The sequence below is a fragment of the Nicotiana sylvestris genome, chromosome 6 (genome assembly GCF_000393655.2).
Source record: "Nicotiana sylvestris chromosome 6, ASM39365v2, whole genome shotgun sequence".
In the NCBI taxonomy this organism is placed as follows: Eukaryota; Viridiplantae; Streptophyta; class Magnoliopsida; order Solanales; family Solanaceae; genus Nicotiana; species Nicotiana sylvestris.
The window spans coordinates 140,059,866-140,086,931 of record NC_091062.1 but is presented as its reverse complement, the minus strand read 5'-3'; the positions used below and the strand labels follow the sequence as shown (position 1 = coordinate 140,086,931).

At 43.7% G+C, this 27,066-nt stretch overlaps 1 long non-coding RNA gene across 1 annotated transcript; it reads left to right on the top strand.

Moving 5' to 3' along the window:
- Positions 1-23,459: 23,459 nt before the first annotated feature.
- On the top strand, positions 23,460-24,900 carry LOC104218898 (uncharacterized). Its single transcript, XR_709102.2, has 2 exons — positions 23,460-24,207; positions 24,306-24,900. It is a non-coding gene; the product is annotated as an uncharacterized lncRNA (long non-coding RNA).
- Positions 24,901-27,066: the final 2,166 nt, after the last annotated feature.

Here is a 27,066-nt window from a genome sequence, read left to right as displayed (position 1 = left end):
TAGCTTCGTTAGGTGATGTGGGACTTAGGAACGTGATCAGAAATTTGGAGGTCCGTGGTAGATTTAGGTTTGAATTGGCGAAATTGAAATTTTGACATTTTCCGGTTGGTAGTGAAAATCTTGATATCAGGGTCGAAATGGAATTCCGAAAATTGGAGTAGGCCCCTTGAGTCATTTGTGACGCGTGTGCAAATTTTCATGTCATTTGGAGGAGATTTGATAGATTTTTTGGTCGTTTGTAGAATTCAGAAGTTTTGGAAACCTTAGGATTGAATCCAAGGGTGTTTTGATGATTTGATGTTGCTTTGAGTGTTCCGAAGGTTGGTATAGGCTTGAATAGTGATATGTGACTTGTTCGTACTTTTGGTTGATGTCTCGGGGCCTCAGGATGAATTTGGAAGATTTTTAGAAAGTTTGGTTTTGGAAGTTTGCAGTTGAAGCTGTTGTGTTTCTGTCATAACCGCACCTGCGGATTGGGGACCAGGTGCAAGCCGCGAAGCGGCATTTTGATCACAGGAGCGAAGGCCAGTTGGCTGGGGATGAAGCGCAGAAGCGGAGTTTAGTCGCACCTGCGAGCCCGCAGATGCGGTGTCTTGATCGCAGGTGGGGATGAGGACTTTAAGTGAAATTCCACAGATGAGGACTTCTTGTCGCAGGTGCGGGTGTCACAGGTACGGTATTGGCCCGCAGATGCGGAACCCCTGGGTAAACATATAAATTCTTCCCTTCGCGAAATTTGAGCTATTGTCCATCATTTTTATTCGAAGTTGAAGCTTTTTGGAGGGTTTTGAAGAGGAAATTAAGGCGGTTTTCATTGAAGTGAGTTTCTTGAACCTAAAACTCGATTCTATGTTGATTTTCAGTTGTTTAAGCATGAAATTTATGAGATTAAGGGTGAAAAATTAGGAAATTAGGGTTTGAATTTGGAGAGTGTAAATTGGCAATTTGAGGAGGCCATTTGAGGTCCTATTTTGATGTTCTTGGTATGTATGGACTCGCGGGAGAATAAGGATTCTATTGATGTAATTTTTATCGGATTTCGAGGCGTGGGCTTGGGGGTCGGGTTTGACCAATTTCAGGATTTTTGATGTAATTTGATTATTTTCGCGTGGGCTTTGTTCCCTTAGCGTATATTAATGTTTTGATTATGATTTTGGATAGATTTGAGGCAAGCTGAGGCTGAGTCGAGAGGCAAGGGCATCGTAGAGTAGGATTTCATATGGTTTGAGGTAAGTAACGATTGTAAATCTAGACCTGAGGGTATGAAACCCCAGAATCTTGTACTGTTTGATAAATGAGGGGACACACATGCTAGGTGACAGGCGTGTGGTCATGCACCAATAGGGATTGTGACTTGGTTCGTCCCGTGGCGACTGTATAGTTGCATATTTTGATATACTCTATATGATATCTATGTGTTGTAGAAATAAATCTGTTAACTTAGGCTGAATGCCATATTTGGGGCCTTTGTGCCGAACCGCTTAGACCATTAGGGGTATTTTACTACTTTTCTCACACTGTTTTGATTTGAAAGCATATCCTCAGTCATGCTTTACCTGTTTATTGTTTAATCTAGTTTCATTACTCTACTTCTTAATACATGAAAACTGTATGGGCTGAGTTTCCCTGATTTTCACTGGAATGCCCGAGTGGCCGTGAGGTTAATGACTGAGAGAGGTTGAGGGCCTAATGGTGAGGATTATATATATATGTTATGGATCAGGCTGCATGCCACAATGAGATTATATATATGTTATGGATCGGGCTGGACGCCGCAACAAATTTTTTATATATATGTGGATCAGGCTGCACGCCGCAACGATATGTATTGGATCGGGCTGCACGATGTAGCGATATGACACTTGGGCTGTAGAAGCCCCTCCAGAGTCTGTACACCCCCAGTGAGCGTAGTCGACTATATATTATGGATCGGGCTGCACGCCACAACAATTATTATTATGAGATATCTATTGAGCTGGAGTGCTGAGTGTGAGTGGTGATTGACGAGAGCTGAGCCACGAATGACTGAGAGGCTTGCCCGAGAGGCTATACTTATGAGTGATACTTTGTCCGAGGGGCTTGTTTATGAGATTTTCTGTTTTCACTCTTCTTTTATACTGAGCCTCTATTGAAAAATGTTGAACAAATGCTTTAAAGGATTTTCATTGAAACTGGAGTTTTTACGAGGTATTTGGTTATTGAACTGCAGATTTTGACTTTGATATTTCTGTTGAGCTTCTTGATAAAGTATGCATATGATTTTAAATGCTCGTCACTGCACTCAGACTTTATTTACTTTAGTTACTTACTGAGTTAACGTACTCACGTTACTCCCTACACCTTGTGTGCAGATCCGGTACCCTAGCATCAAAGTTAGAGCTTTCAGCACCTTCAGAGTCTTATCCGGAGATTGCAAGGTAGCTGTACGGCGTTCGCAGCCCTGCCCTTCTCCTTCCTATCCTAGTACTTTGTATTTCAGACTTATTTTGTATTATGTAGATAATGTTGAGTTGTACTTAGTAGCTCATGACTAGTGACACCAGATTCGGGCAGTGTTGAAGTATTCATGTACTTGTTTCCGCATATTTCTTTGATATTTTAAAAATGAAAGATTTGAGACTTAATCTGTTTAGAAAAATGAATTGTACAAAAGATTTTCATAATGTCGTGTTGTTTTGGTTGGCCTAGTACTGTGATAGGCGCCATCACGACTGGAGTATTTGGGGTCATGACAAGTTGGTATCAGAGCCTAGGTTACATAGGTCTCACGGTTCATGAGCCGGTTTAGAAGAGTCTCGCGGATCGGTACGAAGACGTCTGTACTTATCCTCGGGAGACTACAGAACCTTTAGGAAAACTTCACATTCTTGAAATTCCTGTCGTGCGAATCTGTTGATTTTGGTATTAAACTTTTGTTATTATATTGTCTCACTGATGGTGAGGACACGTGCTACCAGTCAGGACGGATGACCACCAGTACCACCAGTTGGGGCCACTAGAGGCCAAGGTCGCGGTCGAGGCCGTGGTAGGGGTAGGGGTGTAGCCGTACAACAGTTAGGGCAACACCTGCAGATCCACCAGCTGCCCCAGTTCATGATCAGGTCCTAGTTACGGATGCTCCAGCAAGACCAGCCCAGGCACCGACTGTGCCGATTGTTATTCCAGGACTTTAGGAGGCCCTGGCCTGGCTCAGGCGGTCTTAGTTACCATAGCCGCAACTACTTCTCAGGCCGGGGGAGGCACTCAGACTCCTGCCGCGCGCACACCTGAGCAGGTTGTGCAGTGACTTCAGACACCGGGGGCACCTCCAACCCAACCGGTTACACCTGCTCAGGATTTTGTGGTACCAGTTATGCCTGACGACGAGCAACGTCGATTGGAGAGGTTTGGTAGACTTAAGCCTCCAACCTTCAGTGGTGCAGAGGGCGAGGATGCCTAGGGTTTCTTAGACAAGTGTCAGAGGATGCTTCGGACTGCGGGTATTTTGGAGACCAGTGGGGTCTCTGTCACTACCTTCCAGTTTTCAGGAGCTGCCTTTACTTGGTGGGAGGCTTATGAGAGGCGTAGGCCTGTTGATGTAGCGCCCCTTACCTGGCAGCAGTTCTCCGCTCACTTTTTGGAGAAGTATGTGCCATTGTCTTGTAGAGAGGAGTTGCGTCAGGATGATATGACTGTGATGCAGTATGAGATGAGATTTTCAGAGCTAGCTCGTCATGCTGTTTGGTTGGTTCCTACGGATAGAGAGAGGATCGGAGGTTTGCGGAGGGCCTCACATATCAGCTTCGAATTCTTATGACCAGAGAGAGGGTGTCAGGTGCTACCTTTGAGCAGGTTGTTGATATTGCTAGGGAGATTGAGTCAGTTCATCGCCAGGAGCGAGATGAGAGAGAGGCCAAGAGGCCTCGAGGATCTAGTAGTTTTAGTGGCGCTCCTTCGAAAGGCTTGTTTCAGCACGGCAGAGGTCGTCCATTCAAACATGCTCAGTAAGCTCACCTAGTTCATCGTAGGGCATCATCGGGCCACGGTTCTCACAGTTCACATCAGGGCCATTCATCACTTAGTGCCCTACCAGCCTAGAGTTCATCCCGTGCTCCATCAGTTCAGGGTTCTTCCATGCCAAGTCCTTCTACTGGTCATTGCGGTGCTAGGGGTTCCCTTCAGTCCCCGTCTCCAGCACCAGGGAGTTGTTATGAGTGTAGAGAATTTGGACATATGAGGAGGCAGTGTCCTCGTCTTCTTGAGGGTCCAACTCAGTAGAGGAGTCAGCCTTCGACTTCAACTCCAGTTACTTCACCACCCGCGCAGGCAGCCAGGGATGGGGGTCAGTAAGCTAGGGGTCATCCTAGAGGGGGAGGTTGATCAGGTGGTGGTTGATTGAGGCCAACCTTGTACTACTACAAAGTAGCAAGAGTGGTCGAAGCAGCTTTTACTCGAGAAGGTCGGGATTGATTTTCACAGAGAGCTAGATATTGGAGTTGAGTATCTATCTAAATTGGAGTTGCATAATTGTTCCTAATTACACTTCTAAACATTGTTGGTTTTGATATTAATTCTAAATTTATACTACTAAGATGCTCAATTAGACTAAGCGAAGCTAAGAGTAAACTATTGAAGGTTGTTCAAATAGATAAAAGGTAATATGGTAGCAACTTTCTCCTAGGTGGCTAATTGACGGATTCTTGAGTCTAAGGCTAGATTGTCATATTTGGGGAGTATTATATAACCATTGCACGATTCTACTCACTCTATACCTCTCGGTAGTTTGAGCGATTTTGCCCTAATTGACTTTCTCAAGGACAATTGGGTATGATAATTTGTGCAAGCAATTAAGGTTCAAGTGGGGTATTACTATCTCTAAGTTTAACCCTTTAATTGGGGCTATCAATCTCTTGAATATGCCCCAATTCCTTGTTGGACCAATTTCATGGACTTAGGCTCTCTTTCTCAAGAAGAGCCAAAGTCAACTAAATATAAACTAGTGTTTGCAACCACAAATTCAACATTAAAACCATAAATTGGTCCAAATATCAAACACCCATAGACAATTAAGCCTTAAAACACAAGACCCATCAATTACCCACACTAGGGTTGAGCCACAACCCTAACTAATGGGTCTAGCTACTCATGATTATAGAAGACAACAAAGAAATAGATGAAGAAAAACCCATAATATTTAATTACTAGATAAAACTTGAAGATTCAATGATGAAACTAAGCTAAAATCACTCAAAATAGAAAATAAGAACTGTTCACGAGCGCAGCTATTCGGTAAAATACAACTGATGACCTAAAAATGGGAAAAGAAACTATTTATACTAGGCTGAAAATTCTGGACAAAAATACTCCTGCAGGGCTAGTGCGGACCACACACAATCGAGTGCGGCCGCACTAAGGCTCTTGGCTGAAACAATCTACTTTCTGAAGTTGGCCACCGTGGATCACACAAAATGCACCACGGCCGCTGTGGCTTCTATTGCGGTCCGCACAAAATAGACCGCGGACCGCACTGGCAATGTTCCCCCAAAATGGCACCTCTCTGAACTTGAGCTTTGCGGACTGCACAAAATTGAGTGCGCCGCAATGAGGTCAATGCGGTCCGCATGAAATGTTCTGCGGCCGCATTGCTTGGCTACCTGAATTGTGCACTTTCTGAACTTCATCTTTGCGGACCGCACAGAATGGTGTGCAGCCGCACTAGTCCTATTTTATTGAGCTTGGCCTTGTTCTTGGTACTTGTGCATGTTTCACTCCTTTTTGAGTTGGTTTTGACAAATTGTCACCTTGTTGACCAAACCCTGCAATCACGTACAACATGTGAGCCATTGGAACTATTCTATACACATTTCTAAACAAAACTTAAGCAAGAAGGAGTGTAAAATGCATCATAATATCTAGTTATCAACTCCCCCAAACTTAAGCTTTTGCTTGTCCTCAAGCAAACAAAATAAGACCCATCCCTTAAGAGTAAATCCAAGAAAATTCAGCTGACCTAAAGTGACCTCATCTAGCATCAATTGGTACTAACAATTGCCCTCAATTCAAATGAATCATTAACAATATTCACTCTTTTAGACACCATGGATTTAGTGCGACACAAGAGCATCACGAGTTGACTCAATACATCAAAGAAACTCTTTCTATTACTTTGGTCGTTATGGAACCCAAACTCACACATCCTCGACTCTCCCTAAGCAAACCTCACCTTTAGGATATAAGCACTCAGAACGAGGTTTATGGAAATACACTCACATCTCTCAAGGAAAAGTCACAAGTCCGGCTCTAAGTACCATATGCTTGCCCCTTATGTGAGTCACCACTAATGTAAGCTTCATTCAACTCAAGATTATATAGGGCTTTTGTGGAGACATAATGAAGGCTTTTGGTTCAAGGTAGGAAATGTTTGGTCTAAGTAGGTTCCATCTTCCCTTTAGCACTTCTTTTGGTTCATTTTGGCACGCGTTCACTTGACTTTTTAAGTCATTTCACTTCTTTCTAAGGAGTTAGAGAGACACACTGCCACTCTTTGTTGTTCATTTCAAATCTTTTCTCCTTTCTCAACTTTCCACAACTTTTATTTTTTACTTTTATTGAATCCCTTCATTTTTTTCTACATTGAACATTCTTTTTGTCTTTTTGCTTTTCATTTCTTTTTCATTGCCTTTCCTTTTCTTCATTTTGTACCTTTTTACCACTTTGTTGCAATCCTCATCTCTCCCCCCCAAACTTATACTTTTGCCATGAGCTAAGGAAAGATCTGGTTCCAAGAGAGGGTATCTTTAGAATGGGTAAAGGTTTGTATCGTGGTTCTTGAAGGAAAAAGGTCTAAGGCTCAAAAGGGTTGACTAGGGATTTTATCATTGGTAGGCCATGGAAGTGTTCAAGATATCATTTGGATCAAGGAGAGCCTATAATGATGTCTCAAGTCAAATTACACTTAGGATTTCGCCTAGACAAACATTCAGGGCAAGTTCTAGACCAATGGCTCGGGACTTGGACTTGCAATGCAAATTCTCACCACACAAGCTATGTGATTGATAAAGACACAGAGTCGGGGGCCCACAACAACCTTAGATAAGATTTGAGCACACAATGGTCCCGAAAAACCACTTGATGATTATCGGCCAACACAAGAGTCTCAAGGTCACAACTTTCACCATCCTATACACAACGATTTGTTTTTGACCATTGGATCAAAGGCAATGTGTTAGGCCCAAGTGAAACTTTGCTTGAGGCACCCTTACCAACTAACTACTAAAAAGCAAAAAGAAAAACAAACTCAAACCCTTAAGAAGGTTGTCATGCCATCCATCATTGGGAAGAGCCACCCGGTTCACACAAATTTCACCTTTGGAAAGAACCGTGGCATTAAAAAAACCAAAGGCTTATTGCAAAAACTCAAAACAAGAAGCTACTAACATAAAATAAGAAGCTAAGAAAAGGAAAAATGCGGGAAGTAAAATGAATATGTACAAGAAGGAATTTAATCGAATATACAATAAGGGGGATGAGTATATACATAAGAACGTAACTTTTATATACAGACCCAAAGTAAAAAGTACAAAAAATGTAATGAAATACTGAAATTATATACATACCAAAGATAAAAAAGAAAGAAAGCATAAAAAATATTGTCATATGTACAATCATCCAAATGTCTAAATAGGGATACCCCCTCAAATGAAAGCTGGCATTTTCCTTAATGCCAACTAACTAAAATAAGCACAAAAATAAAGGAAAGAGGAAAAAGAAACTCCATATGGGTCGTCTATCTGCATGGGATCCTGAGTCTAGGTCCTTGGGTCCTCTGTCTGCTCGGGAACCTAGGACTGGCTCCCTGTGATCTGTGGCTCTGCTGGGACCTGGGCTGGCTCCTGGGCTGCATCCTGGGGCTGGCTGGAGGAATCTCCTAGCGGGTCCGCCAAATGAATAACTGCATCGTCAAACTGGGGGATCATCCTCTTCCTCTTGGGAGGCCTCTCGGACTCCTGCTCTGGATGGGGCTGGGCTGCTGGTGCTGGGTCATGCAATAGCAAATCTAAAGGCAGGTGATCCGCCTTCAATCTCTCAACCTCGACCCTCAGCTCCTTTACCGACTCTTTTTAAGCCCGAGTCTTCCTCATTTTCTTCGCCTCCCGAGCAAGTTCCTTGAGTGCTTTTCCATGTGAATCAACAATGTCCGTAAGCAATTTCTGGGTCTCTAGGATCTTCTTCTGGTTGTCCAGAAGATCCTTAAGAGTATCCTTAATGGACTCTGGGACCTGTGGAAGAGGAGGTGCTGACTGAGCTGCCACAATAGTAAATAATACAAACAACTTAGAAGTAGCTGTTTGCATCCAGTTGTTGATACCGGTGAGGGCCTGGCTCAGACGGTGGGCAGTCAATGGGTAGACAGTGGTGGAGGGTAACTCTGGAGCTGTAGAAGAGGATGGACCTGGGGCCATGTCTGCTGCAGTAGAGGGTGGCTTAGTAGGAGCCACTACCACTACTGGCCAGTTGAAGTAGTGGCTTTGCCCTAGGAGTGCTTGCCCTTAGGGTTGTCATCACCCTGTAGGCTGTACCACGAGAAATGTGCCTTTGCCTTCACTTTCACATCAAATTTACGCTTCTCCACATTTAAGTCTTCCAGGTACATGGTCAGGAAGTTAAGGAAGGGATAAGATCTGTCACCTTCATTCACTAACCGTGTAATAACCCGGGACATCACATTCCCGACGTTAATCGGGTACCCTGCCATGATAGATTCAACCAGAATTGCCTGGTGAATTGGGAGTGAGTTGTCGTGGGTGGTAGGGTCTAGCCTGCTGCACACAAATGTCTCCCACCCCTTAGCCTCGAAGTTCAACGTTCTCCTCAATATCTTCACTCCCACAGTCAACCACTTGGGGGTGGTACCTGGGATTGCCAAGTACTCCGCCAACTACGAACGAGCTTCTTCACCCAATTTTATCTTGTCCAAGTACAATGACTCATCCTCCTCCGTGAAGCCTAAGTAGTCATTGATGGTCTTGCCATCAAACTTCACCTTTAAATTCCGCGCTTTGGTGGATGTGGTACCCTTTTTGATGTGGGCCATATTGGTGTAGAATTCTTTCACCAAATGCTCATTGGCATCCTCCACATGGCCTATGAAGTAGTCCCATCCAGCTCTATCTGTGAATTGCCTCAACACATTGGGGTTGTGAGGCAAAAGATCCCGGGTGATAATTTTACGCTCAGGTATCAACCTCTTTTCGGGCCACCACTCTCTGAATTTGTGGTAGGCAACCTCACTGACAAACCGGTCCTGCCATGCCTCCGGGTTCCTAGTCCTCTCCACCGTAACTACTTGGGGCTCACCCCTTTTTGCTTCTTCTCCTTCTTCTGTTATTGCACCTTCTCTTGATAATGAAGTTGTAGGAGAGGTGGAGTATTCATTTTCACTACCTTCAGCTGAGCCCTCAAACGACTCAAAAGATATATGAACTGATGCTTAGGCAGTGGGGGAGGCTGGAGGTATATCTCTCAACATGTTTCTCTCCGGCCAGTCAGGAAAATACTCTGGCACGAAGTCTGAAGATGCCTTCTGGGAGGGCTCACACTCACTCCCCGACTGGTCAATAGCCTTGTCTGCAGCTCTTATGATCCTCCTTGTGTTCTTTATGTCCTGCCGGACTTGTGGGGTCAATCTTAACATTCCTTATCCCCTACCCCAGGAGGACTCTCCTCTTCCTAATTGTTTACCACCTTTTCCTCGTGATTTCACTATTGATTGCAAACAACATCCAGTTATGTTTTGTTAGTATCAGTAGAAATAATGAAATGCTACGTTACAGAAAAATATGTTGCAGATAGCTGAAATGTTACAGACTGCGGACCACACAAAATGAGGTGCGACCGCAAAGAGGCTGCCGCAAATCGCACAAAATCCATTATGGTCCGCATAGAGGTGGGGTTCAGACTACCCACTCTCTGAATCTATGCACCGCAGACTGCACAAAAAGGCAATGCGGTCCGTATTGAGGCGCCGCGGACTGCACAAAATCCATTGCGGCCCTCGATCCTTAAGTGTCAGCATTTAGAACTTTGACCATTGCGGTCCACACAAAATAGCACTGTGGACCGCTCAAAGGCACCACAAACCACTCAAAATCCACCGCGCTCCGCACTGAGTGCCCAACAGCAATACCAACCTAGGGTTCATGTTTTGTTTAATTTTAGTCCAGTTATTCACCTATTAATGAGTCCCTATGTGTTTCCTCAATGTTTTAACTACCTAGGCCTACTTAAAAAAGAAATTAACTAACCTATGCTAAAAGCTTGAAAGAAAAATGGGCAGGGAAAGAAGAAGAACTAATAAAAACAAAAATTCAAAGAAAATAATAAAATTAAACAATTAAAAAGAAGTTAAAGTTACCAGAAATGAGATGCAGTGATGATTAATGAACCTTAGCAGATAATTGCATGCATATTAGAGAGATGAACAGTAACTTTGTGCTTCTGAGATGAAAAAGATCGTAAAGTTCAAATGTAGGGCCTCAGGTCCTATTTATAAAAAAAGGTATTGGGCCCCAACTCACCTACCCATCGCGAACCGCACAAAGTGGCACCATGGTCCTGGTGCTCAAAACCATGAGGCACTAACAAGTTGGCCACTGCAGACCGCACAAAATGTTATGCAGCCGCAGTGGACCACCGCGGACCACACAAAATGCAATGCGGTTGCGGTGGAAATATGACTGGCAGCAGTTCTCCGCTCTCTTTTTGGAGAAATATGTGCCACTGTCTTGCAGAGAGGAGTTGCGTCAGGATGATATGACTGTGATGCAGTATGATATGAGATTTTCAAAGCTAGCTCGTCATGCTATTTGGTTAGTTCCTACGGATAGAGAGAGGAACATGAGGTTCGTGGATGGCCTCACATATCAGCTTCGAATTCTTATAACCAAAGAGAGGGTGTCAGGTGCTACCTTTGAGCAGGTTGTTGATATTGATCAGGAGATTGAGTCAGTTTGTCGCTAGGAGCGAGATGAGAGGGAGGCCAAGAGGCCTCGAGGATCTAGTATTTTTTGTGGCGCTCCTTCGAGAGGCCAGTTTCAGCACGACAGAGGTCGTCCATTCAGACATGCTTAGTCAGCTCGCTCAGTTCATCGTGGGGCATCATCGAGCTACGATTCTCACAATTCACATTAGGGCCATTCATCACTTAGTGCCCTACCAGCCTAGAATTCGTCCCGTGCTCCATTAGTTTAGGGTTCTTCCATGCCAGGTCCTTCTACTGGTCATTGCGGTGCTAGGGGTTCCCTTCAGTCCCCGTCTCCAGCACCAGGGAGTTGTTATGAGTGTGGAGAATTTGGGCATATGAGGAGGCAGTTTCCTCGTCTTCTTGAGGGTCCAGGTCAGTAGAGGAGTCAACCCTCGACTTCAACTCCAGTTACTTCACCACCCGCTCAGGCAGCCAGGGGTGGGGGTCAGTAAGCTAGGGGTCGCCCTATAGGGGGATGTTGATCAGGTGGTGGTCAGGCCCGTTTCTATGCACTCCTAGCTAGACCAGATGCTATTGTTTCAGATGCCATGATTGCATGTATTGTCTTACTTTGCCATAGAGATGCCTCTGTGATATTTGATCCTGGTTCCATTTTTTCATATGTGTCACCATATTTTGCGCGTTATTTGGATACACCCCGTGAGTCTCTTTTTTCATCTATTCGTGTATCTACTCTGGTGGGCGATACTATTGTTGTGGACCGTGTATACCAGTTGTGTGTGGTGACTATTGGGGGTCTGGAGACCCGAGTGGACCTTTTGTTGCTTTGTATGGTGGACTTTGATGTGATATTAGGCGTGGATTGGCTATCTTCGTGTCGTGCTATTTCGGACTGTCATGCTAAGACACTGACGTTGGCTATGCCGGGTGTGCCACATATTGAGTGGCGAGGTTCGACTGATTTTGTTCCTAGTAGGGTGATTTCGTTTTTGAAGTCCTAGCAGATGGTTGGGAAAGATAGTCTTGCATACTTAGTGTTTGTGAGGGACGTTAGTGCAGAGACTCCTAGTATTGATTCTTTTCCAGTAGTGAGGGACTTTCCCGATATATTTCCTGCAGACCTGCTGGGCATGCCACCGGATAGGGATATTGACTTTGGTATTGATTTGGTGTCGGGCACTCAGCCCATTTCTATTCCACCGTATCATATGACACCGACAAAGTTGAAAGAGTTGAAAGAGAAGCTTCAGGAATTTCTTGATAAGGGGTTTATTAGGCCAAGTGTGTCGCCTTGGGGTGCGCCTGTTCTATTTGTGAAGAAGAAGGATGGCATGATGAGGATGTGCATTGATTACAGGAAGTTGAACAAAGTTACAATCAAGAACAAGTATCCTTTGCCTCGTATTGATGATTTATTCGACCAGCTTCAGGGAGCGAGAATGTTCTCCAAGATTGATCTCCGGTCAGGGTATCACCAGTTGAAGATCAGGGACTCATATATTCTTCAGACAGCCTTCAGGACCCAATAAGGTCATTATGAGCTCCTTGTGATGTCTTTTGGGCTGACCAATGCCCCAACAACTTTCATGCATTTGATAAACAGAGTGTCTCGGCCTTATCTCGACTCGTTCGTTATTGTATTCATTGATGATATTCTGGTATACTCTCGTAGTCAGGAGGAGCACGCAAAGCATTTAAGAGTTGTGTGGTTCAGAGATTGAGGGAGGAGAAGCTTTATGCAAAGTTCTCCAAATATGAGTTTTGGCTCAGTTCAGTCGCTTTCTTGGGGCATGTGGTGTCTAGTGAGGGTATTCAGGTTGATACGAAGAAGATAGAGACAGTTCAGAGTTGACCCATACCGTCCTCAGCCACAGAAATTTGCAACTTTCTTGGTTTGGCGGGTTATTACCGTCGGTTCGTTCAGGGATTTTCATCTGTTGCATCACCCTTGACCAAATTGACTCAAAAGGGTGCTCCATTTAGGTTGTTGGATGAGTGTGAGGCGAGCTTTTAGAAGCTCAAGACTGCCTTGACCACAACTCCAGTATTAGTTTTGCCATCAGCTTCAGGTTCATTACAGTGTATTGTGATACTTCAAGAGTTGGTATTGGGTGTGTTTTGATGCAGGAGGGTAGAGTAATTGCTTATGCTCAGTCGAATCCCCATGAGAAGAACTACCATGTTCATGATTTGGAGTTGGCTTCCATTGTTCACACGTTGAAGATTTGGAGGCATTATCTTTATGGTGTGTCTTGTGAGGTGTTTACTGATCATCGTAGCCTCCAGCACTTGTTCAAATAGAAGGATCTCAATTTGAGGCAGCGGAGATGGTTGGAGCTGCTAAAGGACTATGCTATTATCATCTTGTACCATCCATGGAAGGCCAATGTAGTAGCCGACGCTTTGAGTAAGAAGGCAGTGAGTATGGGTAGTCTTGCATTTATTCCTGTTGGGGGGAGACCTCTTGGAGTTGATGTTCAGGCCTTGGCCAATCGATTTGTGAGGTTGGATATTTTGGAGCCCAGTCGGGTCTTAGCTTGCGTGGTTTCTCGGTCTTCCTTGTTCGATCGCATCAGAGAGCGCCAGTATGATGATCCTCATTTGCTTGTCCTTAAGGATAAAGTTCAGTACGAGGATGCAAAAGATGTGACTATTGGTGATGACAGAGTATTAAGGATGCAGAGCCGGATAAGTGTGCCCAATGTGGATGAGCTTCGGGAGTTGATTCTGGAGGAGGCCTATAGCTCGCGGTATTCCATCCATCCGGGTGCCTCAAAGATGTATCAGGATTTGAGACTTCACTATTGGTGGAGGAGAGTGAAGAAGGATATTGCAGGATTTGTAGCTCGGTGTCTCAATTGTCAGCAGGTGAAATATGAGCATCAGAGACCGGGTGGCTTGCTTTCGCGGTTAGATATTCCAGAGTAGAAGTGGGAGTGGATCACCATGGATTTCATAGTTGGGCTCCCACGACTTTGAGGAAGTTCAATGCTATTTGTGTGATTGTGGATTGGCTGACCAAGTCCGCACACTTTATTCCTGTGTGTACTACCTATTCTTCGGAGCGATTAGCTGGGATTTATATCCGAGAGATTGTTCGCCTGCATGGGGTTCCAGTTTCCATCATTTCAGATAGAGGTACTCAGTTCACCTTGTAGTTTTGGAGAGCCATGCAGAGAGAGTTGGGTACTCAGGTTGAGTTGAGCACATCTTTTCACCCTCAGACGGACGGGCAGTCCGAGCACACTATTCAAATATTGAAGGACATGTTGCGCGCTTGTGTCATTGATTTTGGTGGTTCATGGGATCAGTTTCTATCGCTCACGGAGTTTGCATATAACAACATTTATCAGTCGAGCATTCAGATGGCTTATGAGCTTGCCTTGCCACCCATCTTGTCGAGTGTACATCCGGTATTTCATGTTTCTATGCTTCGGAAGTATGCTGCGATCTGCCTCATATTTTGGATTTCAGTATGGTTCAGTTAGATAGTGATTTGACTTATGATGTAGAGCTAGTGGCTATTTTGGAGCGTCAGGTTCAAAAGTTGAGATCAAAGAATATAGCTTTAGTGAAAGTGTAGTGGAGAGGTCGGCCCATGGAGGAGGCTACCTGGGAGACCAAGCGGGAGATGCAGAGCATATATCCTCACCTATTTGAGGCTTCAGGTATGTTTCTTGACTCGTTCGAGGACGAACGTTTGTTTAAGAGGGGGAGGATGTAACGATCCGGCCAGTCGTTTCATAAGTTATCGCTCCGTTTCCCCCATTTCTGCTTTCTTGTGTGTTGTTCAACTACACTTCATCGTATCGTGTTGGTTCATTCGGTTTTGGAGTGTTATGGGACACTTAGTTTCTTAAGTTGGCCATTTAGTTGGAAAAGTCAACCGGAAGTGACTTGTAAGTAAATGATCTTGGACTTTGGTTTTTATGGCTCGGATAGCTTCGTTAGGTGATGTGGGACTTAGGAGCATGATTGGAATGTAATTTAGAGGTCCGTGGTAGATTTAGGCTTGAATTGGCGAAATTAGAATTTTGGCATTTTCCGGTTGGTAGTGAAAATCTTGATATCGAGGTTGGAATTGAATTCTGGAAATTGGAGTAGGCCCGTTGTGTCATTTGGGACGTGTGTGCAAATTTTTAGGTCATTCGGAGTAGATTTGATAGGCGTTTTGGTCGTTTGCGGAATTCGGAAGTTTTGGAAACCTTAGGCTTGAATCCGAGGGTGTTTTAATGATTCGATATTACTTTGAGTGTTCCAAAGGTTGGTATAAGATTGAATAGTGATATTTGACTTGTTCGTACTTTTGGTTGAGGTCCCGGGGGCCTCGGGATGAATTAGGAAGATTTTTGAAAAGTTTGGTTTTGGAAGTTTACAGCTGAAGCTGCTGTGTTTCTATCATAACCGTACCTGCGGATTGGGAACCTGCAATTAAGTCACTTAGACATGCTTTCCTAAGCTAGCTTAATAAAGCAAGTAATAGAAACAGGAAGGGAATCATACTAGTAATTACTTAAAGAAAATTGGATTTCCAACAATTAGCATAAGTATGCACTCGTCACCTCACGTACAAGGTATTTCAATTACCAAACACACCAATCCTAAGGGGAAGGTCCCCCGCACAAGGTTAGACAAGCCACTTACCTCAAATCGGCTCAAAAATCAATCTGAAACCACGCTCTTGCCACGAGTACTCGACTCCAAATGGCCAAAATCTATTCAATTCCATTTCATAATGTAAATAACACTTCAAGTAACACTTCAAACAACATCGAAACCTCGAATTAACTATGGATTAAAGTCTAAGAACTCCAAATTTCTCAAAATACGCTTTCGATCAAAAAGTCTATCAAACCTCGTCTGTATGAGCTAAAATTTTGCACACACGTCACATTCAACACTATGGAGCTACTCGACCTTCCGGAATTTCTTTCCGACCCTCGGATCAAAATCTCACTATCGAACTGGAAACTTCAAAAATTCAACTTTCGACATTTCAAGCCTAAATTAGCTACGGACCTCCAAAACACAATCCAGAGACGCTCCTGAGCCTGGAATCACCCAACGGAGCTAACAGAACCATCAGATCTTCACATTGTTCCGACTGCGGTCAACTTTCCAACACTTAAGCTCTCATTTAGGGACTAAGTGTCCCAAAACTCTCTGAAACTTAAAACCGAACATCTCGGCAAATTAAAATAGCAGAAATAAACTTGGGGAAAGCAGTTAATAGGGGATCGGGGCGTTAATTCTTAAGACGACTGGCCGGGTTGTCACATCCTCCTACACTTAAACATTCGTTCATCCTCGAACGAGCATAGAGACATACCTAAAGTAGTGAAAAGACGAGGGTAACGGCTGCGCATATCCTGCTCGGTCTCCCAGGTTGCCTCCTCGACCGGCTGACCCCGCCACTGAACCTTTACTGATGCAATGTTCTTTGACCTCAGCTTTCTGACCTGCCTGTCCAATATTGCCACTGGCTCCTCAACATAAGATAGATCCTTGTCCAATTGGACTGAACTAAAGTCCAACACGTGCGACAGGTCATCGTGATACCTCCGGAGCATCGAAACATGAAATACCGGATGAACTCCGGCCAAGCTGGGAGGTAAGGCAAGCTCATAAACAACCTCCCCAACACACCTCAATATCTCAAAAGGGCCAATAAACCTCAGACTCAACTTTCCATTCTTCCCCAATCTTATAATGCATAGGCGAAACCCGAAGCTGAACCTGCTCTCCAACCATATAGAAAATATCACGAACCTTCCGATCCGCGTAACTCTTCTGTCTGGACTGGGCTGTGCGGAGTCTATCCTGAATCACCTTAACCTTCTCCAAAGCATCCTGAACCAGATCTATGCCCAACAATCTGGCCTCACCCAGCTCAAACCAACCCATCGGGGATCTACACCATCTCCCATATAAAGCCTCATACGGTGCCATCTGAATGATGGACTAATAGCTGTTGTTATAAGAAAACTCCGCCAATGACAAGAATTGATCCCAAGACCCTCCAAACTCATTCATATACGCACGGAGCTTATCCTCAAGAATCTGAATAGTGCGCTCGGACTGTCCGTCTGTCTGAGGGTGAAATGATGTACTCAACTCCACCCGAGTACCCAACTCATGCTGAATGGCCCTCCAGAATCGTGATGTAAACTGAGTACCCCTATCTGAGATGATGGACACTGGAATACTATGCAGACGAACAATCTCCCAGATATAAATATCCGCCAACCGCTTTGAAGAATAAGTAGTACACACAGGAATAAAATGAGCGGACTTGGTCAACTGATCCACAATCACCCAAATAGCATCGAACTTTCTCAAAGTCCGTGGGAGCCCAACTACAAAGTCCATGGGGATCCGCTCCCACTTCTATTCCGGAATCTCTATCTGCTGAAACAACCCACCAGGTCTTTGTTGCTCATACTTCACCTGCTGACAGTTGAGGCACCGAGCTATGAATCCAACTATATCTTTTTTCATCCGCCTCCACCAATAGTGCCGCCTCAAATCCTGATACATCTTCACGGCACCCGGATGAATGGAATGCCGCGAGCTATGGGCCTCCTCCAGAATCAACTCCCGAAGCCCATCAACATTGGGTACGCAAATCCGACCCTGCATCCTCAATACCCCATCATCGCCAATAGTAACATCTGTGGCATCACCGTGCTGAACCTTGTCCTCGAGGACAAGCAAATGAGGGTCATCATACTGTCGCTCTCTGATACGCTCAAATAAGGAAGACCGAGAAACCAAGCAAGCTAGAACCCGACAGGGCTCCGAAAGATCCAATCTCACAAACTGGCTGGATAAGGCCTAAACATCCATCGCCAAAGGCCTCTCCAATGCTAGTAAATTAGCCAAACTCCCTAAACTCTCTTCCCGGCGACTCAACACATCGGCCACCATATTGGCCTTGCCCGGTTGATACAAAATAGTGATATCATAGTCCTTCAGCAACTCTAACCACCTCCTCTGGCGCAGATTTAAATCCTTTTACTTGAACAAGCACTGCAAGCTCTGATGGTCAGTATAAATCTCACAAGGCACACCGTTTAAGTAATGGCGCCAAATCTTCAGGGCGTGAACAATGGCAGCTAACTCAAGGTCGTGAATAGGGTAGTTATTCTCATATATCTTGAACTGTCTGGATGCGTAGGCAATTACCCTACCGTCCTGCATCAACACCGCTCCGAGGCCAACCCTTGAGGCATCACAATAGACTGTATAAGACCCCGAACCTGTAGGCAATATAAAAAATTAGGGCTGTGGTCAAAGCTGTCTTGAGCTTTTGAAAGCTCGTCTCACACTCCTCCGTCCACTGGAACAGAGCACCTTTCTGGGTCAACCTGGTCATAGGGGCTGCAATCGATGAAAACCCCTCCACAAAACGACAATAGTAGCCCGCCAAACCAAGGAAACTACGGATCTCAGTAGTTGAGGATGGTCTAGGCCAACTTTGCACGACTTCTATCTTCTTCGGGTCCACCTGAATACCCTTACTCGATACCACTTGGCCTAAGAACGCCACTGAATCCAACCAGAACTCACATTTTGAGAACTTAGCATATAACTTCTTCTCTCTCAAAGTCTGAAGCATCCTTAGGTGCTGCTCATGATCTTCCCGACTCTGGGAATACACCAGAATATCATCAAATAAAGACAATGACGAACGAGTCAAGATACAACCGGAACACACTCTGCATCAAATGCATAAAGGCTGCTGGGGCATTGGTCAACCCAAATGACATAACAATGAACTCGTAATGATCATACCGAGTCCTGAAAGCAGTCTTCTCTGGCCCCCGAATCTTTAACTGATGGTAACCTGAGTGCAAATCAATCTTAGAAAACACCCGTCTGCCCTGAAGCTGGTTAAACAGATCATCAATACGAGGCAAAGGATAACGGTTCTTAACTGCCACTTTGTTCAACTAGAGATAATCTATACACATATGCATAGAACCATCATTTTTCTTCACAAACAAGACAGGAGCATACAAAGGTGATACACTAGGCCGAATAAAACCCTTATCAAGCAATTCCTGTAACTGATCCTTCAACTCCTTCAACTTAGAAGGAGCGATACAATATGGAGGAATATAAATGGGTTGAGTGCCCGACAACAGATCAATGCCAAAATCAATATCTCTATCAGGCGGCATGCCTAGAAGATCAGCTGGAAACACATCGGGAAAAGACCGTACTACTGAGACTGAATCAACTAAAGGGGTATCAATACTGACATCTCTCACATAAGCTAAATACGCGTCACACCCCTTCTCAACCATACGCTGAGCTTTATGAAAAGAAACAAGTCTACTAGGAGTGTGATCTAAAGTACCCCTCCACTCAACACGCGGTACACCTAGCATATCCAGCGTCACGGTCTTGGCGTGGCAATCAAGAATAGCATAATGGGGCGACAACCAGTCCATGCCCAAGATAATGTCAAGATCTACCATGCTAAGCAACAATAAATCGGCTCTGGTCTCAAAACCACTAAGAGCAACCAAACACTACCGATAAATGCGGTCCACGATAAGAGAATCTCCCACAAGAGTAGAAACATAAACATGGGAACTCAAAGAATCCCGAGATACACCCAACTCGGAGCAAAATAAGAAGACACATAAGAATAAGTGGAGCCTGGATTGAGTAGAACCGATGCATCTCTGTGACAAACCAGTATAATACCTGTGATGACAGAATCAGAGGCAACAACCTCGATACAGGCATAGTATCTGGCCTGGACTCCCCTTCTAGGGCGACCTCTACCTCCCCGACCTCCACCTCTAGCTGGCTAAGCAGGTGGGGTAGAAACTGGAGCTGTAACCATAGCCTAAGAACTTTGTGGGGCATGCTGTGGCTGAGAAGTCAGTAGAGGTGCACCCCTCCCAAGTTTGGGGCAATCCCTCACCATATGACGTATGTCACCACAATCAAAACAAGCTCTAGGAGGACGTGGTGGCTGTGACTGGCTAGGGCCAGGTCTGCTGGACTGACCTCTAAGTGCAGGGGGATCTACCGGGTATCTAACCCGTAGTACCAAAGTAAATGTGCAGGGGGATCTATCGGAAATCTAACCCGTAGTCCCAAAGTAAACATACAAGGGGGAGCTACTGGAATCCCACATCCGTAGTCCCAAAATAAATACATAGCAGCAGCAGGAAGATATACAGAAATGGCAAAATTTCATATTAAGGCAATAAGTCAGCCTACCATGCTGCACAGAATTCAAGTAAGGCAGGTTAAATCAAATAAAGCAATTAAGTTACTTAGACATGCTTTCCTAAGCTAACAACAGAATTAATAGTGCAAGTAATAGAAATAGGAAGGGAAACATACTAGTAATTACTTAAAGAAAATCGGATTTCCAATAATTAGCATAAGTACGCACTCGTCACCTCACATACAAGGCATTTCAATTACCAAACACACCAATCCTAAGGGGAAGGTCCCCCCCCCCACAAGGTTAGACAAGCCACTTACCTTGAACCGGCTCAAAAATTAATCCGAGACCACGCTCTTGCCACGAGTACTCGACTCCAAATGGCCAAAATCTATTCAATTCCATTTCATAATATAAATAACACTTCAAGTAGCGATTTTACAATTAAATTCTAAGCTAATACGCGAAATTAGGTAAAATGACCAAAACGCCCCTCGGGCCCACATCTCGGAATCGGGTGAAATATATATTTTTAGAAAACCGATACTCTCACAAGTCTATACATAACAAGAACACTGAAATCGGATTCCAAATGACCCCTCAAATCCTCATTCAAAGGTCTCTTAAACTCAAACCCTAATTACCCATTTTTCCCAAATTTTTCGCAGCTAATTAGGTCTTTAATCGCATAAAAACGAGTTATGAAGTCAAGGATGTTACCTCCAAGTGATTCCCCTTTGTTTTCCTCAAAATCTCTCTCAAAAGCTTCAAACCCGGATGAAATGGTGAAAGAATAGCTCAAATTCGCGAAGGCAACTATTTATATGTTCTGGCCAGTGATTTCCGCATCTGCGGCCCTGGGACCACGTCTGCGGCCCTGGAACCGCATCTACGGTCCCGCTTTTACGGACCAAAGGTCGCACCTGCGACTTTTACTTAAAGACCAGAAACCACATCTGTGATTACCCTTTCGCAGATGCGCCACCGCTTCTGCGGTATTCTTTCCGCATCTGCGGAACCTGAAGACCCTCCCCAGATCCGCTTCTGCGATGGATCTGCCACTTCTGTGGCTCCGCACCTGCGGAACGCAAACTGCAGGTGCGGTTATGACAGAAGACCAGCTGCTACAGCAAACTTCAAACTCCAAATCCTTCCATCAACCATCCGAATTCACCCCGAGGCCTCCGAGACCTCAACCAAAGGAACCAAAAAGTCACAAACCACTATCCAAACTTGTACCAATCCTTAAAATACCTAAAACAACATTGAAACATCGAATTAACCATGGATTTAAACCTAAGAACTCCAAATTTCTCAAAATATGCTTTCGACCAAAAACTCTATCAAACCTCGTCCGAATGACTTGAAATTTTGCTCATACGTCACATTCAACACTACGGAGCTACTCCAACTTCCGAAATTTCATTCCGACCCTTGGATCAAAATCTCACTATCGAACCGAAAACTTCAAAAATTCAACTTTCGGCATTTCTAGCATAAATTAGCTACGAACCTCCAAAACACAATCCAGACCCGCTCCTGAGCCCGGAATCACCCAACGGAGCTAACGGAACCATCAGATTTCCATTCTGAGACCGTCTTCACACTGTTCTGACTATGGTCAACTTTCCAACACTTAATCTCTCATTTAAGGACTAAGTGTCCCAAAACTCTCCGAAACTTAAAACCGAACATCCCGGCAAATCAAAATAATAGAAATAAACTTGGGGAAAACAGTTAATAGGGGATCAGTGCATTAATTATTAAGACAACCGGCAGGGTCGTCACAGGGTTGCATGCCGCAGCGAGATTATATATATGTTATGGATCAGGCTGGACGCCGCAGCGAATTTATATATATGTGGATCGGGCTGCACGCCGTAGCGATATGTATTAGATCGGGTTGCACGCTGCAGTGATATGACGCTTGGGCTGTAGGAGCACCTCCAGAGTCCTTACACCTCTAATGAGCGTAGTCGACTATATATTATGGATCGTGCTGCATGCTGCAATGGTTATTATTATGAGATATCTATTGAGCTGGAGTGCTGAGTTTGAGTGCTGATTGACGAGAGCTGAGCCACAATTGACTGAGAGGCTTGCCCGAGAGGCTATACTTATGAGTGATACTTTGCCCGAGGGGCTTGTTTATGAAATTTTCTATTTTCACTCTTCTTTTATACTGAACCTCTATTGAAAAATATTGAATAAACGCTTTAAAGGATTTTCATTGAAATTGGAGTTTTTACAAGGTATTTGGTTATTAAACTGCAGATTTTCACTTTGATATTTCTGTTGAGATTCTTGATAAAGTATGCATATGATTTTAAATGCTTGTCACTACACTCAGACTTTATTTAATTTAGTTACTTACTGAGTTGGCATACTCACATTTCTCTCTACACCTTGTGTGCATATCCAAGTGCCCGAGCATCAAAGTGAGAGCTTTCAGCACCTTCAAAGTCTTATCCGGAGATTGTAAGATAGTTGCACGACATTCACAGCCCTGCCCTTCTCCTTCCTATCCTAGTACATTGTATTTTAGACTTATTTTGTATTAAGCAGGCGGTGTTGAGTTGTACTTAGTGGCTCATGACTAGTGATACCAGATTCGGGTTGTGTTGATATATTCACATACTTGATTGTGCGTATTTCTTTGATATTTGTAAAATAAAAGATTTGAGACTTAATCTATTTAGAAAAATGAATTTTACAAAAGATTTTCATAATGCCGTATTGTTTTGGCTGGCCTAGTACTGTGATAGGCGCCATCATGACCGGGGTATTTGGGGTCATGACAAAGTAGCACTTGAAAAACCACTCAAAACTCACATACACATCGACGCTCGTAAACAAGTCCTATAGTATGAGGGATTGAACCTACTTTGCACTAAATATGGTCGATTTGGACATGCAACCTGAAACTATTAGTACACTCTCGCACCCTCTTTATCTCCTATACCAACCACATCTCCAGATCCCTCTTCATCAAAACAAATTCTAAATACCAATGAACAGGAATGGAAAACTATCACTTTTCCTAAAAAAATTCTACTTCAAGAATTAAAGGTCATCACAATGGACGCTAATCGCTGGAACACCAACGCTTTCCTTCGCCTGGGCACCATTTAGTAGCACTGCAAGTTAAGGCGGCGGCATATCAGCAACACAGGTAAAACCAGGTAATTCGTGTGACCCTATTGGACACAATTGGGCCCCTTCTAGTAGTTCCCACAAACCAAATAATACAAGTCTCAACATAGTTAATGCCAACCCATTTTCTTTTTTAAGAGACTATAATATCTCGTTGATTTCTAATAGGGATGGGCTTATAAGCCCAACATCTTCCCATCTGAACCCAAACATACATTACACCATATTCCCTTAGACCAACCCATAAATACTCAACACACTACATTAGCACCAGGGGCCCACATAATGGATACATGTAATCAAGATATAGAAACAATTACATCTCCACACATTATTTCCAACATGGATAGTGAAAATTACAATACCTCACCACATCAACAATTAGGCCCTACAACTGGCCAAGTAACCGCTCAACCTACTACCCTGCATGACACCTCACCAAATAATTTAGACGCTTACTCTACTCACTCAATCTCTTTAGATTTTTATGTTGTATCTTTGCAAGCCTCTCTTCCCTAACCAATCAAAAACAAACTTCTCCTGTTACCCACACAAATGCATCCCCTAATATGGAACACTATGATTCATCTTCATGTGCACCTCTCACTAAAAGTTGCACCCCTACCCAATCTACTCTTAGTACTATGCTGCAGCAAAGCTCACAATCGACTTCTCCCTCCGGTAATAAAGACCCTCATCTACAAAGTTTACATTCCAACTCCTGTATCTCCAATTCTGTATTACCAAATCTTAAAACTGATCATAATGCAACATCCAACTTTTCTAAGATTCACTGAAACACTTCATCGGGGAAGGACTCCAAACTAACAACTAGTTCTTTCATCTTCCCTGACTCATCATGAACGACCCTCCACATCCAATACCAACGACACCATGATAAGTGAGAATTTTGACTGCTTATTAATATCTTTTGCTTTTGTTTTAGATCGAAAGTATCAAATTTTGTTCCCAAAACTAATTAAATTGTGCAAATTGCAGGAATATTGGAAGTTTGGTCACCCATGATGAAATCCAACTCAAAAAGGAGTATTCTGAATCACAAGGCCATAAAGGGTGCAAAGGCAAAAATGTGTGGTCCGTAGAAGAAATTATAGACCGCTGAATTCCATCTGCGGTCGCAACCCAAGCTAAAGAATCCAATAGGCTTTCGACAAATGTGTGTACCACACATGAATTGTGCAGCCGCAAAACAGGGTCTACACTGACAAGTAATTCCAAGTTTAGAGAGTATGCAGAAGACCAAGTCCTGACGCCTTGCTGAAGTGTGGACTGCATAAGAATTATGCAGCCGCAGAAGTTGCCTCGCAGCCGTAGTCTAGAAATCTGCGCCTACAGAATCTTACTTCCTGCCAACTAAAGAAATCTATGGATCGCACATGGTATACTGCGGCCACAGAACCTCCCGGGGGGCATTTTTGTCAGCAATTTTTGGTCCAATATAAATAGACGAGTTTCACAAATTTAGGTCAAGTTTGAGCATTGATAGCTGATGTAGCCATTTCTTTTTACCATTTTTGGAAGTTTTAGATTATTTTAGTGTTTAAACATTAGATTTCATCATTTTAATCTTTCATTATGAGTTTAATTAGCTTTTCTTCTTTATTTTCTGCAATTTTCATTATGAGTAGCTAAATTCTTACTAGGTTTGTGACCCAACTCTAGTGTGTAAACCTTATGAGTATTTAATTTAGTACTTGTTTATGATTGAGTGTTGATTATTTAGCTTAGTTCATGCTTAAATTTTAGAATTAATGGCTGCAAACACTGATTCATATCTTTTTGACTTAGTCTCTACTTAAGAAAGAGGGACCTAGTCTATGTTAACTTGGCATACAAGGAATTTGGTTAATTGAGAGATTGATTAGCCTAATTAAAGGGTTCAAACTAGAGATAGTAAGAACCCGACTTGAGCTCATATCAACTACTTGTTTGATACCTATTTGGACTTAAGAAAGTCAAATTGGACAAAATCACTCTCTGACCGAGAGGTATTGAGTGGGTAATGTAGAGTTGAGAGCTGTAATACACCCTAATCAACAAAACAAGCATGTTTCTTTATCTCATTAGGCAAACACCTAAGTTATGGTCACTCCCTAGGCTTTTAAACTATTTGGAAAAATACCAAAAATATTCAGCTCTAGTTTATTTTCCTTAGCTTGCAATCATTGGAGTAATAGTAGAAGTAGAAATCAAAACTTTGTTATGGAAGTGCAATCTTAGGTAGTCCATTCGCTTGCTTCAAATATATTCTCCTAACACCCCTCATAACTCTCTGTGGATTCGACCCCGACTCATAGTTGGGTAATTTATATTGCATACGACAGTATCATATATCTTATCGAGGCATGTTATGGACGTCATCAATTTTTGGCGCTGTCGCCGGGAGAGTTAAAATGGTGTTAGCTATATATTTGGGTTTGGATTATCTTCTTTTTCTTCTATGTTACTAACTTGTGTGAGAAATCGTAGGTACAATCATGGCGAACAATGAGCACGAAATTTTCCTGTAGGGGATTTGAATACGTAGGAAGATCAGGTAGAGGAGGTACTTCATGAGCCACAAGCCAATCGGAGAGGGCGAGTACCTTATGACAATGTGCCCATCCACCCCCACCTCCACAATGAGCGACTCCACACTGAATATTTCCCAATGAAGGATATCAATATTCCCTCCCCGTGTTAGGTCAGACAACTTCCAAATTACCAATATGATGCTCACTTTGCTTGAGCATGGGTTTCTTTACCGATTCTCCAACTCAAATGCGTACAAACATTTGAAGGGGTTTATGGACACTTGTTCGGGGAGCAAGTAAACGAATGTCTTCGAGGATGCATTGAGGCTAAGGCTTTTTCCCTTCTCTCTACGAGAGAAAGCATTAGATTGGTTGGAACGATTGTCGAACCATTCCATTCATACTTGGGATGAGTTAGCAGAGAAGTTTATTTCTAAGTTCTTCTCTCGCGGGCACATGGCTACACTCCGAGATGAGATCTTAGATTTCACATAAAAGCTTTCCGAAAATACGCTCGGACTGCATACGCAACTCAAGGTGAGACAAAGAGAGGTTTTTAGGGCCTTTATACACAGAATTTACTTTTAAAACAAGTGATGCCCCTTTTGGGTCATCACATTCACCATCTCTAAAACAACCGTTCGTCCTCAAATGAATATAGAAAAGAAGTTCCTGAGTCGGGAAAAAGATGGGGATATTGGCTCCGCATATCGGACTTGGACTCCCAGGTTGCTGCTTCAACAGGCTGACCCATCTACTAAATACGAACAGAAGGAAAACTCTTTGATCTCAACTGGCGAACCAGCCGGTCTAGGATAGCTACCGGCTCTTCCTCGTAGGACAAGTCCTTGTCTAACTGGACAGTGCTGAAGTCTAACACGTGGGATGGGTCGCCATGATACTTCTGAAGCATGGACACATGAAACACTAGATGCACAGCTGATAAACTCGGCGACAATGCAATTCTGTAAGCCACCTCTCCCACTCGATCAAGAATCTCAAAAGGACCAATGAATCTAGGGCTTAGTTTGCCCTTCTTTCCAAATCTCATCACGCCTTTTATAGGAGACACTCGAAGCAACACTCGCTCGCCGACCATGAATGCCACATCACGAACCTTCGGTCGGCATAACTCTTTTGCCTGGACTGAGCTGTACGAAGCCTATCCTGGATAATCTTAACCTTGTCCAAGACATATTGTACTAGATCCGTACCCAATCACCGAG